This window comes from Nicotiana sylvestris, chromosome 5 (assembly GCF_000393655.2).
Source record: "Nicotiana sylvestris chromosome 5, ASM39365v2, whole genome shotgun sequence".
Classification (NCBI taxonomy): domain Eukaryota; kingdom Viridiplantae; phylum Streptophyta; class Magnoliopsida; order Solanales; family Solanaceae; genus Nicotiana; species Nicotiana sylvestris.
The window spans coordinates 43,190,867-43,216,178 of NC_091061.1; positions in this window are offsets into that span (position 1 = coordinate 43,190,867).

Sequence of the window (25,312 nt, forward strand, 5' to 3'; positions counted from 1 at the left end):
AATTCACCCATTTTGTCAAGCAATTTTGGAATAACAACTTTGGACCAAGGATCAATTTCGGAATTCTTCCAAACCCAAAAATCACAAGATCGTGGACCCTAAGATGAATAACAAAAGAAAATTAATCAATGATAATTTTTCACAACTTAATTATTGAAAGATTTTTCATTATCATTTACCCCATAGTATGGACAAACCCAATATCTTCTTCCTGGGTTCCGAGGGGTCCGAGTTGTTAACAAAGGCAACACATAGCCAAGGTTGCATCGAATTTCTCCACTTGACTCATTTTCTTCCTCTTTCGTGCAAAACCTTGTCAAATTCAAGCCTTTTGAAGGCATTGCAACAACTACAACACAAACTGACAATATCAAAGTCAGATAGTTTGTCGACGAAAAAATTAGAAACATCAGTCACATTACAATATTTAACCGAGAGAAATTAGATTTTAGGAGAAAGACATAACAATAATAAAAGAAAGAAATTAGGGTCTTAAGAAGGAGAAAGATTAACCTTTGCTTTCAAAGATCAAAACTTCAAAGGACAATTTGATGCAATTTCGGCAGAATTTAGATGAAGAAGAAATTAGGGTTCTTCAATTGGGTTTGGTAAAATATCGGAGAAGAATGGATTTTACCGTTGGTTGGGGGTTATATTGGCGTTAAAATTTTAATTGTTTTCTTTTTTTTTCGGGGTGTTTTTAACGATTAAAAGAGAGCAAAGACGCGCTCAATTCCGTTGTCTAAGACGCGCGGCTGGCCAGGGCTTAGGAGGGAGTAAATAAATATAATTATTTTAACAATACTGGGGTGTTAGGACACTCACAAAGTTTAGGTGTGTAAATAATTTTTCAGGACAAGTTGAATGGGGTCTTTATGAATTTTCTCTTTCTTTTTTAAACTATCTTACCCTCTCTATCCTCCGGGGTAGGGGTATCCCCAGACCCAGACGTGAAATTATACTGGATTGTTGTTGTTTTTAAACTACCTTACAGTTGCTGGCAAAGGTTAATGTTCTTGTAGGTGGTATGATATTACTTGTATATGCTTTCTCAAATTGTCTTTATGACAAAAGCATCAAATATCAAGAGAAATGATTTATCTTATTACTCTATTAGACTGAATTCGACACACAAATGTTACAACGGATGGCACTAAAACTGATTCTATCATATTTCTTGACACGCACCTCCTATATTACCCAGAAAAGGCTATGTTCTGTCGATCTTAGCAATTTTTGGAATAAAGAACTGATTAAATAAAACAAAATGAATAATAAAGATTCATATAATCGATTCCGTCTAACTTAAAATTATGGTGTCAACATTATTGTTTTAACAACTTTCAATACATGCATATTTCATTCTCTACAATGGCTTTATTCTACTTAATTTTACCGTTATCTTGCAGATGTAATGCTGCTCTAAGAGACTGATAATCGTAAAAGAGATAGGTAGCCTATCAATGCTTGGAAAGAGAGTTAATATACATGAATCATTTGAAAGAAAAAGTATTGGATGATTAGTGAAGATAACGCAATAAATATTTTTCAGTTTGAAAATGTTCACGTAATTATAAGCTACTCTAATATACCCCAGTATGATGTATAATTTATAGCAAGACAATAGTGTTACTATCGCACATTAAATAGTAAAAAATGTTATTATTGCACCATTGGATTGTTGTTACATGTCGTTTCATAATATATCATATAATATTGTACTGTATTGTTTAATGAATACAACATTTGGATAAATTATATCGTTTGTCGTCGTTTTTATGATGTCACACATTAACAATATAGAGAATAAACTTGCAACATTACTAAGAAAAGATAAGATACATAATAGAATTATTATATAAAAAAGTAGGGAAAAGGATAAAATATCATTATTTAATAATAAGGAAGGGCAAGATGAGAGAAAAAAAGCAAGGTAACGATGTGTCACGACCCGGATTTTCCACCGTCGAGATCGTGATGGCGCCTACTCCTGACAGCTAGGCAAGCCAACAGATATGAATCTAATACTTTAATTATTAACTCAAACAGTAAAGAAAATAATAGCTACAAGTAAACAGATATAAAGTGCGGAAGTTTTATAACAGTTTAGAACACTATTACAAGACTACCCAAAAGATCTGGTGTCACAATTTCACGAACATCTAAGAATTTCTACAAATACTGGTTTAAAGAAAATACAGTTGCTCTCGAAATGAAATGAGACAGGAATTTAGGATAGAGGAAAGGGGACTTCAAGGTCTGCGGACGCAGGCAGATCTACCATGGGTCTCCGGTGGACTGAAGGCAGCAACCCAAACTCTACTCACGAAGTCCGGCACCGAAATCTGCATAGAAAGTGCAGAGTGTAGTATCAGTACAACCGACCCAATGTACTGGTAAGTGTCAAGCCTAACCTTGGCGAAGTAGTGACGAGGCTAGGACACGACAAACATCATAAACGTGTGCAGTTAATCAATATACTAACTGGATAACAGTAATGAAAGTTAAGCAGAAATGAACGGGAAGGGGCAACATGCTATGGGGATTCCAACATAACAGAATCACAGCTGTAAAAGAATCTAAACAACTAGAACACTTGAACCAATAACAACAAATAACCACAGCAACAGAAAATGTACGGCATTACCCTTCGTGCTTTTACTCTCAATCCTTACCCTGCAATCAATAATAGGGAACGTGCACGGCATCACCCTTCATGCTTTATCACTCTTCCTCACCATATGAATAATGAAAATGTGCACGGCATCACCCTTCGTACTTTAACACTCTTCCTCACATATGAATAATAGAAATGTGCATGGCATCACCCTTCGTACTTTATCACTCTTCCTCACCATATGAATAATAGAAATATGCACGATATCACCCTTCGTCCTTTAACACTCTTCCTCACCATAAAGAAACAACAGAAATAATAACAACTCGACAAGGGCATCACAATCAAACAACTTTGTTTCATCATTTAATTTCACAATAGAAATCTCAACTTGAGCCAATAATCACCAATATCCAAACCAGGAACAACATAGTAAAACTTGTTAACATGAATAATAACTAGTTTAAGCAGGAATAATACGTATAAAGAAACACAACTGTCACAAGTATAGAACTCACTCGCATGCTATGACCCGACAGTAATGTATAGAAACTCGTCACCACACCTATACGTCGTACTCAACAACTAAAAAGTAGCAAATAGGGCAAACAATACCTAATCCCTCAAGTTAAGGTTAGCCACAACACTTACCTCGATTCCACGGCCAAACTCAAGCCTCAAATACCGCTTTTTCTTTAGTTTTCACTTCCAATCCGCTTGTATCTAGTCATAATTAACTTAATAACATCAATAAATGCTAGAGAAATCAATTCCAATGCTAAATTTTAGGTTCCCAACATTTTCCCCAAAAAGTCAAAAATCGACCCCTAGCCCGCTTGATCAAAACTCGAAGTTCGGACCAAAACCCGATTACCCATTCATCCCTGAGCCCGGATATGCAATTAATTTCGGAATCCGACCCCAAATCAAGGTCTAAATTCCCAAATTTGTAAAATTCTCAATTCTCCCAAAATCCCTAATTTCTACCCTTAATGAACAAGATTTAGGCCTAAAAATCTAATGGGTATTGACGAAAATTGAAAGAAATGAGTTTAAGAACACAAACCTATGATTTGGTGTTGAATCCCCACTTCAAGAATCGCCCAAGGTTGAGTTTTAATGGAAGAGATATGAAATTTTGAGCAAATCCCGACTTAGGTTCTGTTTTAAAATCATTAGACAGGTCTTCCTTGCGTTCGCGAGAAACCTGTCGTGTTCGTGAATCAGCGGTCCTATTAACCTTCACGTTTGCGAGACACACTATGCATTCGCGAAGGTATATCCCCCCCGACCTTCGCGTTCGCGAGCCGCTTGCCGCGTTTGCGTAGTGTATCATTCCCCTCCCCCAGTTCCCATTCTTTGCGTTCGCGATAGCCCGGTCGCGTTCGCGAAGGGTAATGCCCCCAACGCTTCGGGTTCGCGACCAGTGTCTCGCGTTCGCGTAGAAGGATTTCTCCTTCAGACCAAGACACTCTTCGCGTTCGCGAGAGATCCTTCGCGAACACGAAGAAGGATACATTTGTGGTCCTACAACAACCCAACAGCATAAATCTCTAAGTCCAAAACACCCCGTGGCCTATCCGAAACTCACTCGAGCCCTCGGGGCTCCAAACCAGACATGCACACAAGTCTAAAAATATCGTACGGACTTACTCTTGCAATCAAATCGCTAAAATAACACCCTAAACTACGGATTTAGCATCAAAATCAATAAAATTCTCAAGAACACTTAAAGTTTCTATTTTTATAACTGAGGGTCTGAATCACGTCATATAAACTCCTTTCTTACCAAATTTCACAGATATAACTTAAATACAATATTAAACCTGTACCGGGCTGCGAAACCAAAATACAGGCTCGATACCAACAAAATCAATCATTGGTCAATTTCTAAAAACCGTTATATCCAGTTAAATAATTTTCTTCAAAAATTCATTTCTCGGGCTAAGGACCTCGGAATTCGATTCCGAGTGTATGCCTGAATCCCATATTTTACTACGGACCCTGCAGGACCGTCAAATCACGGGTTTGGGTCCGTTTACCTAAAATGTAGACCGAAATCAACTTAATTCAATTATAAGGGCAAAATTTAGCATTTTCTCAAATATTTACATAAAGGCTTTCTGGAAGCGCGCCCGGACTGTACACTAAAATCGAGGAGAAAAGAAAATGAGGTCTTGAAGGCTTTGGAACCCCGAATTGGGTTCTAAAACACGAGATGACCTTTTTTGGTCATCACATTCTCCACCTCTAAAACAACCGTCGTCCTTGAACGGACTTAGAAAATTACCTGAGCTAGAGAAAAGATGGGGATGTCTGCTCCGCTTATCGGACTCAGACTCCCAGGTAGTTTCCTCAACAGGATGACCTCTCCACTGCGCACGAACCGAAGGGCAACTCTTCGATCTCAACTGACGAACCTGCCGATCTAGAATAGCCACAAGCTCCTCCTCGTAGGTCAAATCCTGGTCCAACTGGACTGTGTTGAAGTCTAACAAATAGGATGGATCGCCGTGATACTTCCGAAGCATGGACACATGAAACACTGGATGCATAGCTGATAAACTCGGTGGCAGCGCAAGTCTGTAAGCCACCTCTCCCACTCGATCAAGGATCTCAAAGGGCCAATGAACCTAGGTCTTAGCTTGCCCTTCTTACCAAATCTCACCACACCTTTCATGGGTGACACTCAAAGCAACACTCGCTCCCCGACCATGAATGCCACATCATGAACCTTGCGGTCAGCATAACTCTTTTGCCTGGACTGAGCTGTACGAAGTCTATCTTGAGTGATCATAACCTTATCCAAGGCATCATGTACTAAATCTGTACCCAACAACTGAGACCGGCAATCGACATCGTCTACCATATAAGGTCTTATATGGGGCCATCTGGATGCTCGATTAGTAATTGTTGTTGTAGGCAAACTCCGCTAATGACAAGAACTGATCCCAAGAACCTCCAAAGTCAATAATACATGCTCGGAGCATATCCTCCAAAATTTGAATAGTATGCTCGGACTGTCCGTCCGTCTGAGGATGAAATATCGTGCTCAACTCGACCCGTGTACCCAACTCACGTTGTGCTTCCCTCTAAAAATGCGAGGTAAACTATGTACCTCAGTCAAAAATGATAGACACGGGCACATCATGAAGATGAACGATCTCCCGGATGTAGATCTCAGCCAACCGCTCCTAGGAATAGGAAACTGCCACAGGAATGAAATGCGATGACTTAGTCAGCCTATCAACAATAACCCGTACTGCGTCGAACTTTCTCTGAGTCTGTGGGAGTCCAACAATAAAGTGCATAGTGATACGCTCCCACTTTCACTCAGGAATCTCAATCTTCTGAAGCAAACCACCAGGTCTCTGATGCTCGTACTTTACCTGCTGACAATTCAAACATTGCGCTACATATGCAACAATATCCTTCTTCATCGTCCTCCACCAATAATGCTGCCGCAAGTCCTAATACATATTGGTAGCGCCCGAATAAATAGAATATCGGGAACTATGGGCCTCATCTAGTATCAACTCACGAAGTCCATCCATATTAGGCACACAAACTCGACCTTGCATCCTCAAAACTCCATCCTCTCCAACAGTAACATGCTTGGAACCTCCGTGCCTCACTGTGTCCCTAAGGACATGCAAATGAGGATCATCATACTGTCACTCCCTGATACGCTCAAACAAGGAAGACCGAGTGACTATACAAGCTAGAATACGACTGGGTTCAGAAACATCTACACTCACAAACTGATTGGCCAAAGCCTGAACATCCAAAGTGATCGGTCTCTCACCGACTGTAATATATGCAAGGCTACCCATGCTAGCAGACTTCCTACTCAGAGCATGGGCCACCACATTGGCCTTCGCGGGGTGATACAAGATGGTGATGTCATAGTCTTTCAGTAGCTCCAACCACCTTCTCTGGCTCAAATTTAGCTCCTTCTGCTTGAACAAGTAGTGTAAACTCTTATGATCCGTTAACACCTCACATGACACACCATATAAATAATGCCTCCAAATCTTCAGCGCGTGAACAATGGATGCTAGCTCCAAATCATGAACTAGATAATTCTTCTTGTGAATCTTCAACTACCATGAAGCGTATGCAATACCCTTGCCATTCTGCATCAACACCGCACCAAGTCCAATACGAGATGCATCACAATATACTGTATATGGACCTGAACCTGTGGGCAACACCAATACCGGTGTCGTGGTCAAAACTGTCTTGAGCTTCTGAAAGATCGCCTCATACTCATCCGACCACCTGAACTGGGCACCCTTCTAAGTCAACCTGGTCATCGGGGCTGCTATAGATGAAAACCCCTCCACAAACCGGCGGTAGTAACCCGCCAAACCCAAGAAACTCCGGATTTCTATAGCTGATGTGGGTCTAGGCCAGTCCTTGACTGCCTCAATCTTCTTCGGATCTACCTGAATACCCTTTGTTGATACGACGAGACCCAGGAATGCAACTGAACTCAACCAAAACTCACATTTCAAAAACTTGGCGTATAACTGGCTGTCTCTCAGAGTCTGAAGAACAATCCGAAGATGTTACTCATGCTCCTCTCGGCTGTGGGAGTAGATCAAGATATCATCAATGAACACAATCACAAAAGAATATAGATAGGGCTTGAACACTCGGTTCATTAAATCCATAAATGTTGATGGGGCATTTGTCAACCCAAATGACATCACTAGAAACTCAAAATGCCCGTACCGAGTGCGAAAAGTCGTCTTAGGGACATCGGATGCCCTAATCCTCAACTGATGGTAGCCAGACCTCATATCAATCTTCAAAAACACTCTAGCACCCTAAAGCTGATCAAATAAATCATCACCCTCGGCAATAGATACTTTTTCTTGATGGTGACTTTGTTCAACTGTCGATAATCTATGCACATCCTTATCGATCAATTCTTCTTCTTAACAAACAACACTGGTGCACCCCAAGGCGAGACATTGTGTCTGATAAAGCCCTTATCAATCATGCCTTGCAACTGCTCCTTCAATTCCTTCAACTCTGGCGGGACCATGCGGTACGACGGAATGGAAATGGGCTGAGTGCCCGGAGCCAAATCAATGCAAAAGTCGATATCCCTGTCGGGTGTCATCCCCGATAGGTCTGCAGAAAATACCTTCTGGAAACTCCCGAAAAACTGGCATAGAATCCATAGAAGGAACCTCAGCACTAGAATTACGAACGTAAGCCAAGTAAGCCAAACACCCGCTTTCGACCATATGTCGAGCCTTCATATACGAGATAATCCTACTGGTAATGACCAGGAGTCCCTCTCCACTCCAATCGAGGCAATCCTGGCAATGCTAAGGTCACGGTCTCGGCATGATAATCCAATATGGCATGATAGTGTGACAATTAATCCATCCCCAAAATGACATCGAAAGCCACCATATCGAGAAGTAAGAGATCTACACTAGTCACAAGACCCCCAATAACAACCACACAACGAATGATAAAACGATCTATAATAATAGAATCACCCACCGGTGTGGACACATATACAGGAGCACTCAAAGAATCACGAGGCACAACCAAATATGAAGCAAAATAAGATGACATATAGGAGTATGTAGACCCTGGATCAAACAGAACTGAAGCATCTCTACTACAAATCAAAACAATGCCTGTAATAACTGCATCGGAGGACTCAGCCTCAGGCATGGTTAGGAAAGCATAACATCGGGGCTAGGCCCCACCACTCTGAACTACATCCCTAAGACGGCCTCCTACTGGCTAGCCTCCACCTCTAGCGGCTTGACCTCCATCTCTAGCTGACTAACCCCTACCTATAGCTGGTTGAGCGGGTGGTGGAACACCCGGTGCCGGAACCATGGCATGAGAACCCTGATGCTAAGAACTGCTCGAGGCTTGAGGGCAAAATCTAGCAATATGCCTCAGATCGCCACAAGTATAACATAATTTCGGTTACTGAGACTGCTGACCCTGAAATTGAACCTGACGGCCTGAGTAACCACCCTGAAAACTCTAGAGTGGAGCTGCACTGATAGGAGCTGGTGGTGCACTGTAGGGTAGCTGATTAGAATACTGCATATGAGGACCACGGCCACCTGGAGCACCGTGAGAAGCCTGAAGTGCTGAATGAAACATCTTGGGAGGATGGCCTCTACCAAAAGAATCTCTGCCTCCAGACGAGGCACCACTGAACCTGCCATAATGATGAGGCCTCTTGTCAGACCCCTGACCACTCCCCTAAGCTAAGACAATCTTGACTCACCTGGCCACATTGGTCGCATCCTGAAAAGAAATCTCGTTCCCGGTCTCCTTAGCCATATGCAATCTAATAGGCTGAGCGAGTCCCTCAATAAACCTCCTCACCCTTTATATCTCTCTCTCTCTCTCTCAGTGGGGAGTATAAGAAGAGCATGACGAGCCAAATCAATAAACCTCGGCTTGTACTGAGTGACAGTCATAGGACCCTGCTGAAGACGCTCGAACCGCTTGCGGTACTCCTCTCTCTCTCTCAAAATAGTTGAGAGAACTGGTCTCAAGTCAAAGCAGGCAACCCAGCTGGTCTGGCCAAACAATAATCCCTCCACTATTTCTTGGTGGAACCTGGCAGACGAAAAGCAGCAAAGTCAACCATATTGGTCTCCATTATCCCCATATTCTGTAGAACCTCATGACAACTGTCCAAATAATCTTGGGGATCCTTTGAAGATGTACCACCATTGGTAGTAGTGAAAATCTTGGTGAACCTGTCCAATCTCCATAGAGCATCAAAAGACATAGTTGATCCATCACCAGTCTGAGCCACAATACTCGGTGGAACTACCCCAACTGGCTGGGCTGCTCTAGTCTGAAACTAGGGAGCCATCTGCTCCAGAGTGCGAGTAGCGGGAGTTTGTGATCCTCCCCCAGCTCGAGAGATGGCTGGTGCTACAGGAAGTATGTCGGCCTGTGTGACACTCTCCATAAGGCCTACCAGATGGAACAAAGTGTCCTCAAGTACCGGGGTTGCGATGAACCCCTCCAGAACCTGAGCTAGCAATGCTGGAACGGTCTGGGCTGGAGCCTCATCATCAAACTCTACTTGAGGCTCCCCCGCTGGTGTTCCTGTTCTGGGCTGAGCCCTGCCCCTGCATCGACCTCGTCCTCAGCCCCTCGTAGAAGCTGCCACTGGGGGCTCGAGCTGCTGATCAGTTAATTAAGCGGTACATGTTCTCGCCATCTACTAAAGGATAGAGTAAAAGTTTCAATTAGCATTGAGAAATCAAATCGCACGACGGAGAAGAATATATGTGAAGTTATTCCTAAACTCTGTAGGCTATAGGGGATAAGCACAGACGTCTCCATACCAATCCCTCATACTCTACCTAGCATGTTTATGAATTGTGAGACCTAGGAACCCTAGTGCTCTCATACCAACTTGTCACGACCCGAATTTCCCACCGTCGGGATCGTGATGGCGCTTACTCTTGATAGCTAGGAAAGCCAACAGATACGAATCCAATACTTTAATTATTAACTCAAACAGTAAAGAAAATAATAGCTACAACTAAACAGATATGAAGTGTGGAAGTTTTATAATAGTTTAGAACACTACTACATGACTACCCAAAAGATCTGGTGTTATAATTTCATGAACATCTAAGAATTTCTACAAATACTAGCTTAAAGAAATACAATTGTTCTCAAAATTAAATGAGACAGGAATCTAGGATAAATGGAAGGGGACTCTAGTATATGCGGACACTAGTAGATCTACCTTTGGTCTCTTGTGGACTGAAGGCAGCAACCCAAATTCTACTCACGAGGTCCGGCACCGAAATTTGCATAGAAAGTGCAGAGTGCAGTATCAGTACAACCGACCCCATGTACTAGTAAGTATTGATCCTAACCTCGGTGAAGTAGTGATGAGGCTAGGACACGACAAACATCATAAATCTGTGCAGTTAATCAATATACTAACAAGATAACAATAATGAAAATTAAGCAGAAATGAACGCGAAGGGGCAACAAGCTATGAGGTTCCAACATAACAGAATCACAGTAGTAAAGGAATCTAAACAGCTAGAACACTTAAACCGATAACAACAAATAACCACAACAATAAGAAATGCAACGCATCACCCTTCGTGTTTTTACTCTCAATCCTCACCATGAAATCAATAATAGGAAACATGCACGGCATCACCCTTCGTGCTTTATCACTCGTCCTCACCATATGAATAATGGAAATGTGCACGGCATCACCCTTCGTACTTTAACACTCTTCATCACAAATGAATAATAGAAATGTGCACGGCATCACCCTTCATGCTTTATCACTCTTCCTCACCATATGAATAATAGAAATGTGCACGGCATCACCCTTCGTGCTTTAACACTCTTCCTCACCATAAAGAAACAACAGAAACAATAACAACCCGGCAAGGGCATTACAATCAAACAACTTTGTTTCATCATTTAATTTTATAATAGAAATCTCAACTTTAGCCAATACTCACCCAATATCCAAACCAGGAACAACATAGTAAAACTTGTTAACATGAACAATAACTAGTTTAAGCAGGAATAATACGTATAAAGAAACACAACTGTCACAAGTATAGAACTCACTCGCATGCTATGACCTGGCAATAATATATATATATACTCGTCACCACACCTATATGTCGTACTCAACAACTAAGCAGTAGCAAATATGGAAAACAATACCTTATCCCTCAAGCTAAAGTTAGCCACAACACTTACCTCAATTCCACGGTCAAATTTAAGCCTCAAATACCGTTTTTCCTTTAGTTTCCACTTCCATTCCGCTTGTATCTAGTCATAATTAACTTAATAACATCAATAAATGCTAGAGAAATCAATTCCAATGCTAAATATTAGGTTTCCCAACATTTCCCCCGAAAGTCAAAAACCGACCTCGGGTCCGCTTGGTCAAAACTCGAAGTTTAGACCAAAACCCGATTACCCATTCACTTCCGAGCCCGGATATGCAATCAGTTTTGGAATCCAACCCCAAATCGAGGTCTAAATTCCCAAATTTATAAATTTCCCAATTCTCCCAAAATTCCTAATTTCTACCCTTAAAGAACAAGATTTAGGCCTAGAAATCTAATGGGTGTTGACGGAAATTGAAAGAAATGTATTTAAGAACACAAACGTATGATTGGGTATTGAATCGCCACTTCAAGAATCGCCCAAGGTTGAGTTTTAATGGAAGAGGTATGAAATTTTTAGCAAATCCCAACTTTGGTTCTATTTTAAAATCACTAGATAGGTCATCTTCGCGTTCGCGAGAAGCTTGTCGCGTTCACGAAGCAGCAGTCCTATTAACCTTCGTGTTCGCGAGACACACTATGCGTTCGCGAAGGTATATCCCCCTTGACCTTCGCATTTGCGAGCCGCTTGCCGCGTTCGCGTAGTGTATCATTCCCCTCCCCCAGTTCCCATTCCTCGCATTCGCAATAGCCCGGTCACGTTCGTGAAGGGTAATACCCCCAACGCTTCGCGTTCGCGACCAGTGCCTCGTGTTCGCGTAGAAGGATTTCTTCTTCAGACCAAGCTACTCTTCGCGTTCACGATAGATCCTTCGCGAACGCGAAAAAGGATACATTTGTGCACCTGCAACAGCACAACAGCAGAAATCTCTAAGTCCAAATTATCCTGTGGCCTATCCAAAACTCACCCGAGCCCTCGGGGCTCCAAACCAAACATGCAAACAAGTCTAAAAATATCATACGGAATTGCTCGTGCGATCAAATCGCGAAAATAATAGACTAAACTATGGATTTAGCATCAAAATCAATGAAATTCTCAAGAACACTAAAAGTTTCTATTTTCACAACCGAGGGTCCGAATCACGTCATATAAACTCCGTTTCTTGTCAAATTTCACAAATATAACTTAAATAACATATTAAACCTATACCGGGCTCCGGAACCAAAATATGGGCATGATACCAACAGAATCAATCATTGTTCAATTTCTAAAAACCATTATATTTCCAGTTAAATAATTTTCTTCAAAAATTCATTTCTCAGGTTAGGGACCTCGGAATTCGATTCCGTGCATACTCCAAATTCCCATATTTTACTACGGACCCTTTGGGACCGTCAAATCACAAGTCCAGATCCGTTTACCCAAAATGTTGATCGAAGTCAACTTAATTCAATTTTAAAGGTAAAATTTAGCATTTTTTCTCAAATTTTTACATAAAGGTTTTCCGGAAGCGCGCCCGGACTATGCACACAAATCGAGGAAAAAGAAAATGAGGTCTTGAAGGTCTCGGAACCCCGAATTGGGTTCTAAAACACGAGATGACCCTTGTGGGTCATCACACGACGCCACCACACTACATTTGTCGTTTCATGTTAACGACGGATTTAACGATAGGATACAATAAAATTTAAGTAAATCAAAACAGATGTTGCATTTAAAGTAACAATACGATGGTAAAAATCATCCAAACAAGCCGTAAAGGAACTCGGAAAATTTCATAATACCCAAGATGTCAATGTTATTTTGTTTCAAATACTTTAAAATTTTTGTTTAAACTCCAAACAAAACTGAAAATTTTACTTCTAAAAGACGAAAATGTTCAATTTTACCTCAACTCTAAACTTAATCAAATAATTTTGAAAAAGTTGAATTGATTTTAGACCGAATAAGTATTCTTCTACTTAAAAGAGTAGTATAAGTTATGTCAATTCTGGACATAGATACCATCAAGAGTGGTGTGAAATGGACGTGATTAATCTAGTCTCGATTAAAGGATTCGGGTTTGAGATCCGAGAATAGTTCCTCATAAAAGCGCTTCCCGTTCAATGGACCCTAATATTAGATCATTATACCAAAACAAAGTTTTCGGCGTAGACATGGGCCTAAAGATTAGCCTTCTAGTGAAAATAGTAAGGGCTAGCCAGTTTTCGGATCGGTAATTAAAAAATAATTAGTGTTTGCAAAGTCATTGAAAAATAACCACTATTTTACTAAAACACGAAAAGTTCAGAATAATACATTGGATTATGGAGATTCTGCATATAAACTTCTAGCATATTATGTTAGAACTCCAGCACACGAAAAATTCTAACATAATGTGCTGGATTATGGAGCTCCTGCGTATAGACTTCGAGTATATTATGTTGTAACTCCTATACATTATGAAATTCTAGCATATTATGTTAGAATCTAATATGTAAATAATTCGAACTCCAGCGAACTGGAATTTTTTCGGACTCTTAAGGGTATTCAGATTTTACTTTTACATAAAAATGATTAAATATCGATTTGCTTTTAAAATTATAACTATTTTTCAATTACCAATTGTAAATCTGGCTATTTATGATTTCCCCCGTCTTTCTAAGGTACTAAATAGGAATTCATCCAAGCTCTTAAAAATCCCTATTTTCACGCCTAACTTTATGCTACGCATGCTATTTATCCTATGTGTTATAAAAAGCCAACTCATCGTACAATTGTCACACCAAAATGTTGGGAGACATGGAAAATGATCGTCCAGTTCAGAAAGTACTTCAAAAATTACCATATCTAACAGGGCGGAGCCAGAGTTCGGATAACAAGTTCGGCCGAACCCAATAATTTTAGTGCAAACTCTATATTTGTTTTAAAAAATTTATTGAATAAGTACAAATTCTTACTTTAAAACCCAATAACATAAAAAAGGCTAAAATTCCGAACCCAATAACTTTAAATTGTGACTCCGCCTCTGATATCTAACAACTCTAACATTGACAACTATCGCAAAGTAATAATATCAACTACAATAATGTTATTAGCAGTAAAGAAACAAGATGGATTCTTCCTAGCTGGCTCTCAGGATATTAGCACCAATCGAGGTGCACAAATAGCTGATATTAAGGGCACTGTTTAAAACATAGCCAGTTGTAAAAAACTATTTAAATTTTAACCACTTCATAGTAAGTAACTACTAGTTACAAAAATATCCCTAGAATAAATTTGAAAAAACTATGTTATATAAAACTCCATGGAACCGTTATCTCTTGCATGATCCGGTATATGAGATTTTTCTTCTTTGTTTGTTAAAGAATTCGTCGCAAAAAGGGTTGTTGTTTTCATCAAAGGTTGTCTTAACTTCGTACATAACTTGATTTGCAACATGATTGTGAGTATTTTTTCTATATTAAAATCAATTTGAGATGATATTTTTGCATTGATTATAATAAGTCTGAGCTTCTATTTCGATAAGTTAACATCAGACCTCACGGTCTGACGTTTGTATAAATTTGCATGTATTTTCAGAAGCTTAACAACTTCAACATTAATAAAATTTCAAAATACAGATTTGAAATTTCAAATTTTAAAAGTTTAACTTCATATCTCTATATAACCTTAGGGGTCGTTTCAAACTAAATTATTTCGAGATTATTATCCCTGAAATATTTTATCCCACCTGTGATGTGGGATAAAATAATCATAAATTTGATGGAATAAGAGAGGTATACGGGATTAAATCTGGGATTAAATTTTATACTGCGTTTAATTGGCGGTATAAATTTATCTTGCCAACCAAATATAATATAAATTTAATGTCACACCTTATCCCACCTTATCATGTGTACCAAACAACTCCTTAATGTTGAATTAATAAATGAAATTTATCGCACATTGTGCATTAAGCTTTTTAGTAACACCAATGCTAAAACAAAATTCTTAGTTTAAAAAATAGTAGAATTGATTGCGATAAAAATACAAACAATAGCATTAACAACTTCAGACCACGAGTTTGGACTTTAAACGTTTACAAATTAACTTGAAATCTCGTGGTCTGAAGTTTGTATAAAAATCCTTTGGACTTGTAAATTTGCACAGATTTATAGAACCTTAGTTAGTATTTAACAATTAGATGAATTTTCCACATATAATGCATTATGATTCTCAATAACATCAACGATAAACACATAAGGCCTAGCAACAATAAATGGAGAGAAATTCAAAAAGAGCCAGATTTACAAGTGGTCATTCAAAATAAGTCACAGTTTCAAAAGTAATTAAAATTTAGCCACTTTTCATGTAAAGATAAATTTGAACGAAAACACTGTTCAAAATTCGGAAAAATACTCCAATATAATATACTAGAGATTGGAGCACCGGTGCTCCAATGTATATTATACTGGAACTTTCCGCATGTTGGAGTTCCAACATAATATGATGGAAGTTCATACACAGGTACACCGATCTCCAGTATACTATGCTGGAACTTTTCGTGTTGCAACGAAATAGTGACTATTTTTCAATGATTTTGCTGGCTCTCATCGTACGCTTTAATTTCCCTGCCAATGAAATCCTTCTTGCAATAAGGTTACAATAGGCATAATAATACTTATGCTTTAATGTTTGCTCCTAAGCTTGGCCATCCCAGAATTCCTGTCGTAGGCTCGTGATGCGGACTCTGATAGTTTAATTACAGGAATTCACTGAAGAACTCGAGGATTAAGCAGCCGACTCAGGAACTTAGTGGAGAAGTTCGAGAATTTCAGCAATGGCAAAGAGAGAAGATGTGGATTTGAGAGAATTATGAGAGAAGAGAGTATTTAGGAAACTTGTAATGCAAATCTTCTTCATTTCTGTATATTACAATGTACTTATATGAAATGGGAATGCATACAAGTTGTCTAACATAATTTGTTCTCCTAACAGTTTATGTAACTAACTCTATCTGCTGACATGGCATTTAACTAACTAACTGACTGATTTTTGGAACTTTGCCTCTAACTAACATTTGTTGATTCCACTAACTTCGACCTGGATCTTTTGTATCAATACTCCCTCTTGCAGAAGATCATTGACCATAAGGATCAAAACGAGGAAATCGAACCTTCAATACATTCAAGAATTCCCAAGTAGCACAATCAGCAGGTAGCCCTACCTATTTCACTAGTCCTTGTGCGACAGCTTTGTTTTCCTTCTTTAGCATCCTTCTTTGTAGTATTGCCTCTGGGTTTGGACAATGTGGGCTGGCTATATCAGTGGTGGGAGGGTAGGCAATTTGATTAGGTAGTTGGTGGCATTTCTTTAAGAGTGATACATGAATGGTATGGTATATTTTGATTGATGGTAGAAACAGTATGGTATATGCAATTGACCCTACTCTTTTGGAGATCTGAAAGGTCCATAATACTTTGCTGCTTACTTGTGAAATGACTGTGCTGACATAGTAGTTTGTTTATATGGCTGGATCTTCAAATAAACTCAATCTCCAACTGCAAATTGCATGTCACTCCTATGAGCAGTAGCTTGTTGCTTCATCCTTAGTTGAGCTCTCAGCAAATAATGTTTGAGTAGTTGTAACTTAAGCTCTCTATTGATCAGTGTATTGTCACCTTCAACTAAGGCTGATTCACCTGGTAAGTAAGGAAGATGCAAGGGAGGAGGTTTTTCATATCGAACTTCATAAATAGTGGTTTTAATAGCTGAATGGTATAATGTATTGTACTAGTATTCAGCCATAGGTGGCCAAGAATACCATTTAGAGATGTCTTCTTTACAGAAACATCTGAGATATGTTTCCAAACATCTGTTTAGAACTTCAGTTTGTCCATCAGATTGAGGATGATAGGTTGAGGAAGTGTTCAATGGTACCCGTTGTATTGAGAACAACTCTTGCCAGAATGAACTCAAAAACATTGCATCTATGTCACTAACAATCGAGTCTGGGAGACCATGTAATTTGACTATGTTATCTAGGAATACTTTGGCTACTAATTGGGCAGTATAAGGATGCTTTAAGGGCATGAAGTACCCATACTTACTTAGTCTGTCCACAACTATAAGAATGACTTCATAACCATGGGATTTGGGCAACCCATCTATAAAATCCATACTGATTTGTGACCACACCACATCTAGAATAGGTAGTGATTGTAGAAGGCCAGGGTAGGTTGCTAGATCAAATTTTCTTCTTTAGCAAGCGTCACAATCCTTGCACAAATAACTGGACATCCTTTTTGACACTCTTCCGGTAAAATAGTGTCATAAGCCTTTTTAATGTTGCTTCAATGCATGAATGACCTCCTTGTGGTATAGAATGCCATAGCACAATGAAGTGTGTTCTCAGTTGCTAAATATTGCTCACTACCAGTTTCCATTTTCTCCTCAATTGGTTGTGCTACCAAGTGTATTGTGAGTGAGTTAAAGGATTAGCTATTAGTTGCTCAATCAATACTTTGAGATCAGAGTCTGTCTCCCAACTATCAATGATGGCTTGCATCAGATTAGAACTGGTAGCAGATAGTATAAGAGAGAATAGTTCAGCTTCAGACATCCTGGAAAGGGAATCTGCCACCTTATTTGTGACTCCACTTTTATACTCAATGACATAGTCAAAGGGCATAAGCTTAGTTAGCTACATAAGCTGAGAGTTGGTATGAAGCTTTTGTTCCATTAAGAACCTCAAAGCTCTTTGGTCAGTTCTGATGATGAACCTTTGGCCACGCAGATATTGAGACCATTTAGTGACTGCATGAACTGTGGCTAATAGCTCTCTGTCATACACTGAGAGCATTATATGCCTGGTAGATAATGCCTTGCTGATAAAGGCTATGTGGTGTCCTTGTTGCATGAGGACATCACCAATACCATACCCACTGGTATCAGTTTCAACAACAAAGGTTTTGTTAATATCAGGCAGTGCTAATACATGAGCTTTTATCAAGGTTTCCTTCAATTCTTCAAAAGCAGCAGTAGCTTTGGGTGACCATTTGAAGTTATCATTCTTCAAGAGATATGTTAATGGTTTGCAAATAATTCTAAAGATTTGTATGAAACTTCTATAGTAGCCAACTAAGCTAAGAAATCCTCTCAATTGTTTAATGTTGGTTGGTATGGGTCAGTTTTTGACAGCTTCTATTTTATGAGGGTCTGTTAATACTCTTTCTTCAGTAATGAAATGGCCTAGATACTATATCCTTTTAACTCTAAAGAAATACTTACTCTCCTTAGCAAACATATGGTGTTTCTACATTTCAAGGAATATAGATCCGAGATACCCCAAGTGATCCTCCATGCTCCTACTATAGATGAGTATATCATCAAAGAAAACTAGTACATACTTTCTGAGAAAAGCCTGAAAGACAGAGTTTATCAAACCTTCAAATGTTGTTGGTGCATTTGACAGACCAAAGGGCATCATCAGGTACTCATAGTGCCCTGAGTGAGTCCTAAATGTGGTCTTAGGCACATCTTCGTTTGTCATTCTCAATTGATGATATCCAGACCTTAGATCTATTTTAGAGAAAATTTTAGACCCTCCCAATTCATCTAATAGATCTTTCACCAAAGGTATGGGAACCTTATTCTTTATAGTGTGTTTGTTTAGGTCCTTATAGTCAACACACAATCTTCAAGACACATCCTTCTTCCCAACTAAGACAACATGGGCAACAAAAGGACTACTGCTAGGTTGTATAATTCTCTGGCCTAACATATGTGGTACTAAGGATTCTATCACATCTTTTTTCACTAAAGGATACTTGTAAGGTCTCTTATTTATAGGTTCAGTTCCTGCTTTCAACATAATTCTGTGGACAAAAACTCCTCTAGATGGTCGTAATTGTGCAGGTTCCACAAATAATTCTTTAAACTCTTTCAGCAAGGTTAACAGTTGTACATCTACATTGCTTTGTTCTTTAGAATATAAAGAATACCATTGTAACTCATTACACATAGTAGGCATTACTTGAATCATACAAATCTCGGAATGATTACCTGTAGCTCTAGTTAATCTCCCAACTCCAATAGCTATGATATATTTGCATGCGCCTCTTAGAACATGCTTCCTTCCTTTATAGTAGAACTCCATAGTAAGAGTTCTGAAATTCTTCTTTATATATCCTAACATTAATAGCCACTGAACTCCTAATACTACACAACATGATCTTAGAGGAAATGACAAGAATTCAGCAGAGAATTCAGCTCCTTGCAACAACCAAGAAATTCTGCACATCTTGTCAACCTTCAGCATGTTACCATTAAGTGCAGCTACCAATTAGGGTGAGGTTGGCATACTAGGACACCGAAGTTTGGCTACTACTTCAGGATCAATGAAATAATGGGATCTTCATATATCCACCAATATTTGTAGGGGTTTCTTATAATGGTAATCAGTCACTCTCAAGGTTCTAAATCCCAAGGATCCATTCAAAGCATGAATAGATATTTCTAGTTGGTCCAAAGGTTGAGCCAACTCTAGTCCTTACTCCTCCACTTCTCCTTCTATATCATCTTCAAGTAGCTAGCCTTCTTCTGGTTCTTCTAGTTCCAGCAGATACTTCTTAAGGTTTTTGCACTTGTGACCCGGCACATACTTCTCATTGCAGAAGCAGCATAAACTTTGAGCCCTCTTCTCATTCATCTCGTTTATACTCAATGTTCTTTTATTGTACCCCTTATCAGCTATCAAGTTACAAGAATTAGGGGTTGGTAGGAGAGGTCTATTGTAAGCTTTTGGATCTCCATACATCTTAGCACTTGACTGTTGGCCACCTTGATCCATAGCAGGATATCTGATAGCAGTAAGATAAGCTCTTGTAGCCTGGTAGTATTGCAAGCTTGAGACAAAGTGGTGGGATTTGTTAATTTTACTGCTATGTTTAACTCATGTTTCAGCCCACCTATAAAGCAACTAATCATATTTTCTTGTGACAAATTCACTCTAGTGAGATTCCTTTCAAATATGGCTTGGTATTCTTTGACACTTTTAGTTTGCTTGATTTTTCTGATTTCTTCTATCGGATCATCAAAATTAGTACCAAACTTTTCCACCATTGTCATAACATATTCATTCCATGCAACATGAAGAAGATATTGTCTGTACCTCATGAATGATAAGTGCCATTGGATGGCTTCACCCTCTAACTACATTGTTGCCACCTCCACCTACAGCCAAGATCTCAAATCTTCCCCCAGCAAATCTAAGATATTCCATACTAGACCATCTTAAAAAATTGGAATTGTGACCATTATGATGACCAGCATTCCTTTCTCTCTGAGGACTTTCATCAGATGGCTCTTCTTCATGCTCTAATGAAGTTTTATCCCTTCGTTGACCAGTAGTAGTTGTCACTTGCTCTTGAAACTCAAGTACAGTTTGATCTAACCTTTTAAGATTAGAAACCTCCCCTGCTAAATATCCGATCTCAGAAATTATCTTTGCATCAATTCACGCAATTCACCTACTTCTGATAGTGAATTTTCAGTTACTCGTGTTGTTCCTTTTGTCATTGTTGCCAAGAAAAGGAATGCTCTGATACCATTGATAACTTAATTGCAAGAATTCACCGAAGAACTCGAGGATTAAGCATCTGACTCAGGAACTTAGCGGAGAAGTTCGAGAATTTCAGCAATGGCGAAGAAAGAAGATGTAGATTTGAGAAAATTATGAGAGAAAAGAGTATTTAGGAAACTTGTAATGCAAATCTTCTTCATTTTTGTATATTACAATGTACTTATATGAAATGACAATGAATACAACTTGTCTAAATCCTAACAATTTATGTAACTAACTCCAACTAACTTCTATTGACATGGCATTTAACTAACTGATTTTTGAAACTTTGCCTCTAACTAACATTTGCTTATTCCACTAACTTCGAGCTGGATTTTATGTATCAAGCTCCCTTTTTCTATTGTACTCCCAAGCTCGCGACGGGCTCGCAATAGGAGAATAATACACTATCCCCATAACTTGGTCAGTCTTTCTCTACTGTATTTCTCTCTTGACATAAGAGTAACTAGGAGTTGAACTTTGATTTCAAATTCAGAGTATTATTTCTTTTTGACATCCTACAACTTCAAATCGCTTCAAACTAGTATACAGGGGCGGCTCTACATAAATGGGGCCTAAGACGGAAAAAAAAGTGAGGACTTAATTTTTTTAAAATTCTCTTATAATTTATCAAAATCTAAAGAAGTGATAAACAATTTTAATTATTGCCAATATCTATCCAATTTGTTTAATCTCTCTTGTGTTATCATGTTGGGCTTTATTGATATAGTTTTGAAAAACTTTTTCAATCGAGGCAACTGATATAGAAATTGTTAACAGTAATGAATTAACACTTTTTACCCGATTGAGTTTGCTAATTGGAGTATTCTTCTACTTATATAGTTTCTTTTAGCACTTTTAATTCTAAATATAAGTTGAAACAAATAGTAATGTAGTAACTACTTTGTTTCAAGAGTCATTCAACATTAAGGACGAATTTTAATAGTTATTTATCAAAGTAGCTTAAAAATATCTACAATGGCACTCAAAGAATTAAGAAAAATTATTCTAAACTAAGTAAGAAGATCGATTTAAGTTGGACGAATTAAAGACAGGAAACAACCAGTAACTATAATTTAAGATGTGTAAAACTTTTAGCTATAACTATTTTAACCAAATAATTTAAAAATTCTATCATTATTAAATATTATATATATTATTTATAGATTTTGGGTCCCTAAGTATTTTGGGGGCCTAAAGCCATTGCCTTAGTGGCCTTAGGCTCCAGCCGACCCTTCTAGTGTAATAAATACACTAACATGTCTCAATTACTTTACCACCCTCTATGTGGGCCTAGACATATCTTAGGGCCGTTTAGATTGTTAGGCAAATAATTTAGCCTAAATACATGTCCAATGTATGGAGTTTCGCATCGATGCAAATACGAAACTTTTCTCAGCACTGATGGGGGAGAGTGTGATGTTTGGCAATAATTCTATATTTTTAGTGCATTACTTAACTAACATTTTGATGTTTTAATAATTAATTGTGCGGTATTTGAGATTAATTGAGTTATTTTTATGTGTATTGGAATGAATAAATGAATAAAAGTTGCTCAAAAAGATGTTGAAGATACAAGAAAAGAGCACAAAAAGGAGAAAATCGGAGCAAGACAAAAGTATCTCGCCTCAGGCCTCACCCTGCATGGCTTAGGGTGAGCTCAACCTGGCCTTAAAATTTACCCGTAAAATGGTACAGTTGAATTTGTAACGTAATTTATAGACACATGAATTAATTTAACCCAAAAATATGAAATAAATAAGAAAAGAAATAAGATTATAAAATAAACTTGAAGGAAATACCAGCCTATATGAATTTGCCTTTCCAGTAGCAGAAACAAAGAACAATAGTAAGAACAAAGTAAAAGAATAGTGTTATAGTATGAGAACTGATTTGAACTTTTGTGTGCAAAAGATTTCACGTCCTACATTGGATACTAATTCTTCTATTTATAACTCTATTTAGGGAGACAAAATCTCCAAATTAAGCTCTTCTCGAATGAGAATGAAACCGTCATTGTTGGTTGCATAACAATTGGCTATAAATGCATGTATTCTTTATAATGGCTGCTCATTGAATAATATCTGATATCACCCCTTCAAATCTTTATTATCGATTCTTGTAACGACCCAGCCGATCATCTTGAGTATTGTAGCTTGCTTCCCCCTTTATTACTTATTCTGTGTTCGCTTATTGTTATGCGACTTGTCGGGGTAGTTGGTTCAGTTTCGGGGATATTTTGGAATGAGTTGGGACACTTAGTCCGAATGTTGGAAGCCTAAATTGAAAGAGTTGACCAGATGTTGATTTATATGTAAATAACTCCAAAATGGAGTTTTAATAATTTTGATAGTTTTGTATGGTTATTTTGGACCTAGGAGTGTGTCCAGATATTTATTTGGAGGTCCGTAGATGATTTTGGCTTGAATTGATGAAAGTTGGAAAAATAAAAGTTTGGAGAGTTGAGAAGTTTGACCAAGAGTTGATTTCATTGTTACCGGGCTCAAATTTTGGTTTTGAAAGTTGGAATAGGTTGGTAGTCTTATTTATGATATATGTGCAAAATTTGAGATCAATCGGAGTAAGTTTGATAGGTTTTTGCATCGATTGTAGAAGTTGGAAATCCATTAGTTTCAATAGGCTTGAATTGGGGTGCGATTTGTATTTTTGATGTTATGTGATGTGTTTTGAAGCCTCGACTAAGCTCGTATGATTTTTTAGGATGGGTTGGTATATTTGGATGGGGTCCCGGAGGCCTCGGGTGTGTTTCAGAATGAAATCAGAGTGGAATTTTGGACTTGTGAATTTCTGGTGTGTTAAGACCTATTGTCACCGCACCTGCTTAAGTTTGGCTGCAGGTGCGGAGCCGCAGAAATGGTCAAGGGGTCACAGATGCGGACTGGAGTGAAGGTGGGTGGGGGGGGGAGGGGGCTCGTAGAAGCAAGTGTAGTTCCACAGAAGCGATGGCACTTCTGCGATGAGGAGGCCGCATGTGAGGAGTTTGGGATTTTGGTCTGGGCATGCATATGCGGACGCGGGGCCGTTGGCGCGGTCTCGCAGGTGCGAGCTCTTGGTCAAAAAGAGGAATGTCAGGGGCCTAGCTTTTTTTCTACAGGTGTAGACTTTTAACCGCAAAAGCGGTACTGTAGAAGCAGATAAGTAGACCGTAGAAGCGGAACCACTGGTATATTCATAGCATCGAGGGTTAGAGTTATTTCTTCATTTTTGGACTTTGGGAACTCGTATTGAGGCGATTTTTGAAGGGGTTTTAATTATATTTCGAGAAGTAAGTCACTTTTTATCATTTCTATTATTAATATTAATCACCCATTGAATTTCCCACCTAGATTATGTGTTTTTAAGGTGAAATTTGGGATATTTTGGACTAGGGATTGGAGTGTAAGATTTGGGGATTTGAGTGTCAATTTGTTGTCAGAATTGGGTGATTTTGGTATGGTTAGACTCGTTATTGAATGGTTGTTCGGATTTTGTAAATTTTATTGGATTATGAGACGTGGGCCCGTGGTTAACCTTTAGAGTTGACTTTTCGACTTTGGTTAAAGAACTTAGTTTTATCTAATGGAATTGATTCCTACAACTTGTATTGATTGTATTAAGTTGTTTGCGGCTAGATTCGAATCGTTCGAAGGCTGATTCACGAGGCAATGACTTGTTGGAGTAGAGATTTGCGCGGTTTGAGGTAAGTAACACTTCAAACTTGGTTCTGAGTGTATGAATCCCTAAAATATGTGTTATGTGGTTGGTGTTGAGGTGACGCACATGCTAGGTGATGGACGTGCGGGCGTGCACTGTGGTAATTGTGACTCGGTCGATTATGTGGTATTGTGTAGTTATTAAACCTTGTTGCTATTCATGTAATCCCTACGTGTTAGAGTAGTTGAGCTAAAATCCATGTTAGAAATAATATTTAGCCTATATGCTTATTCTGTTGGGACCCACTAGGTCATTTCTGCTATTGATTTGTTTGCTTAAAATGGCAATTATGTACTCAGCCACATCCATCATTTGCATATCATATCTCAGTCTTTGTTGCTATTATTGTTACATCATGTATCATTGTTTGGGCTGATTGGTATGGGATTTTTGAGCCCGAGAGGCTGGAGAGATTGATGACTGAGTTGGGGCCTGGGAGCTGTATTTTGGGTGAAGTTGTGGATCGGGCTGCACACCACAGCAGCCTTCTTGGCCTTATATATATTATTATTGTAGATCAGACTGCATCCCGCAACAGTCCTTATAGGCTTTATCTATTATTATGGGATCGGTCTACATGTCACAGTAGGCCATATTGGATTTATATAAGCGCTTGGACAGGATCTGCCCCTTCGAAATCTAACATACCAGCAATGAGCACATGTACCATA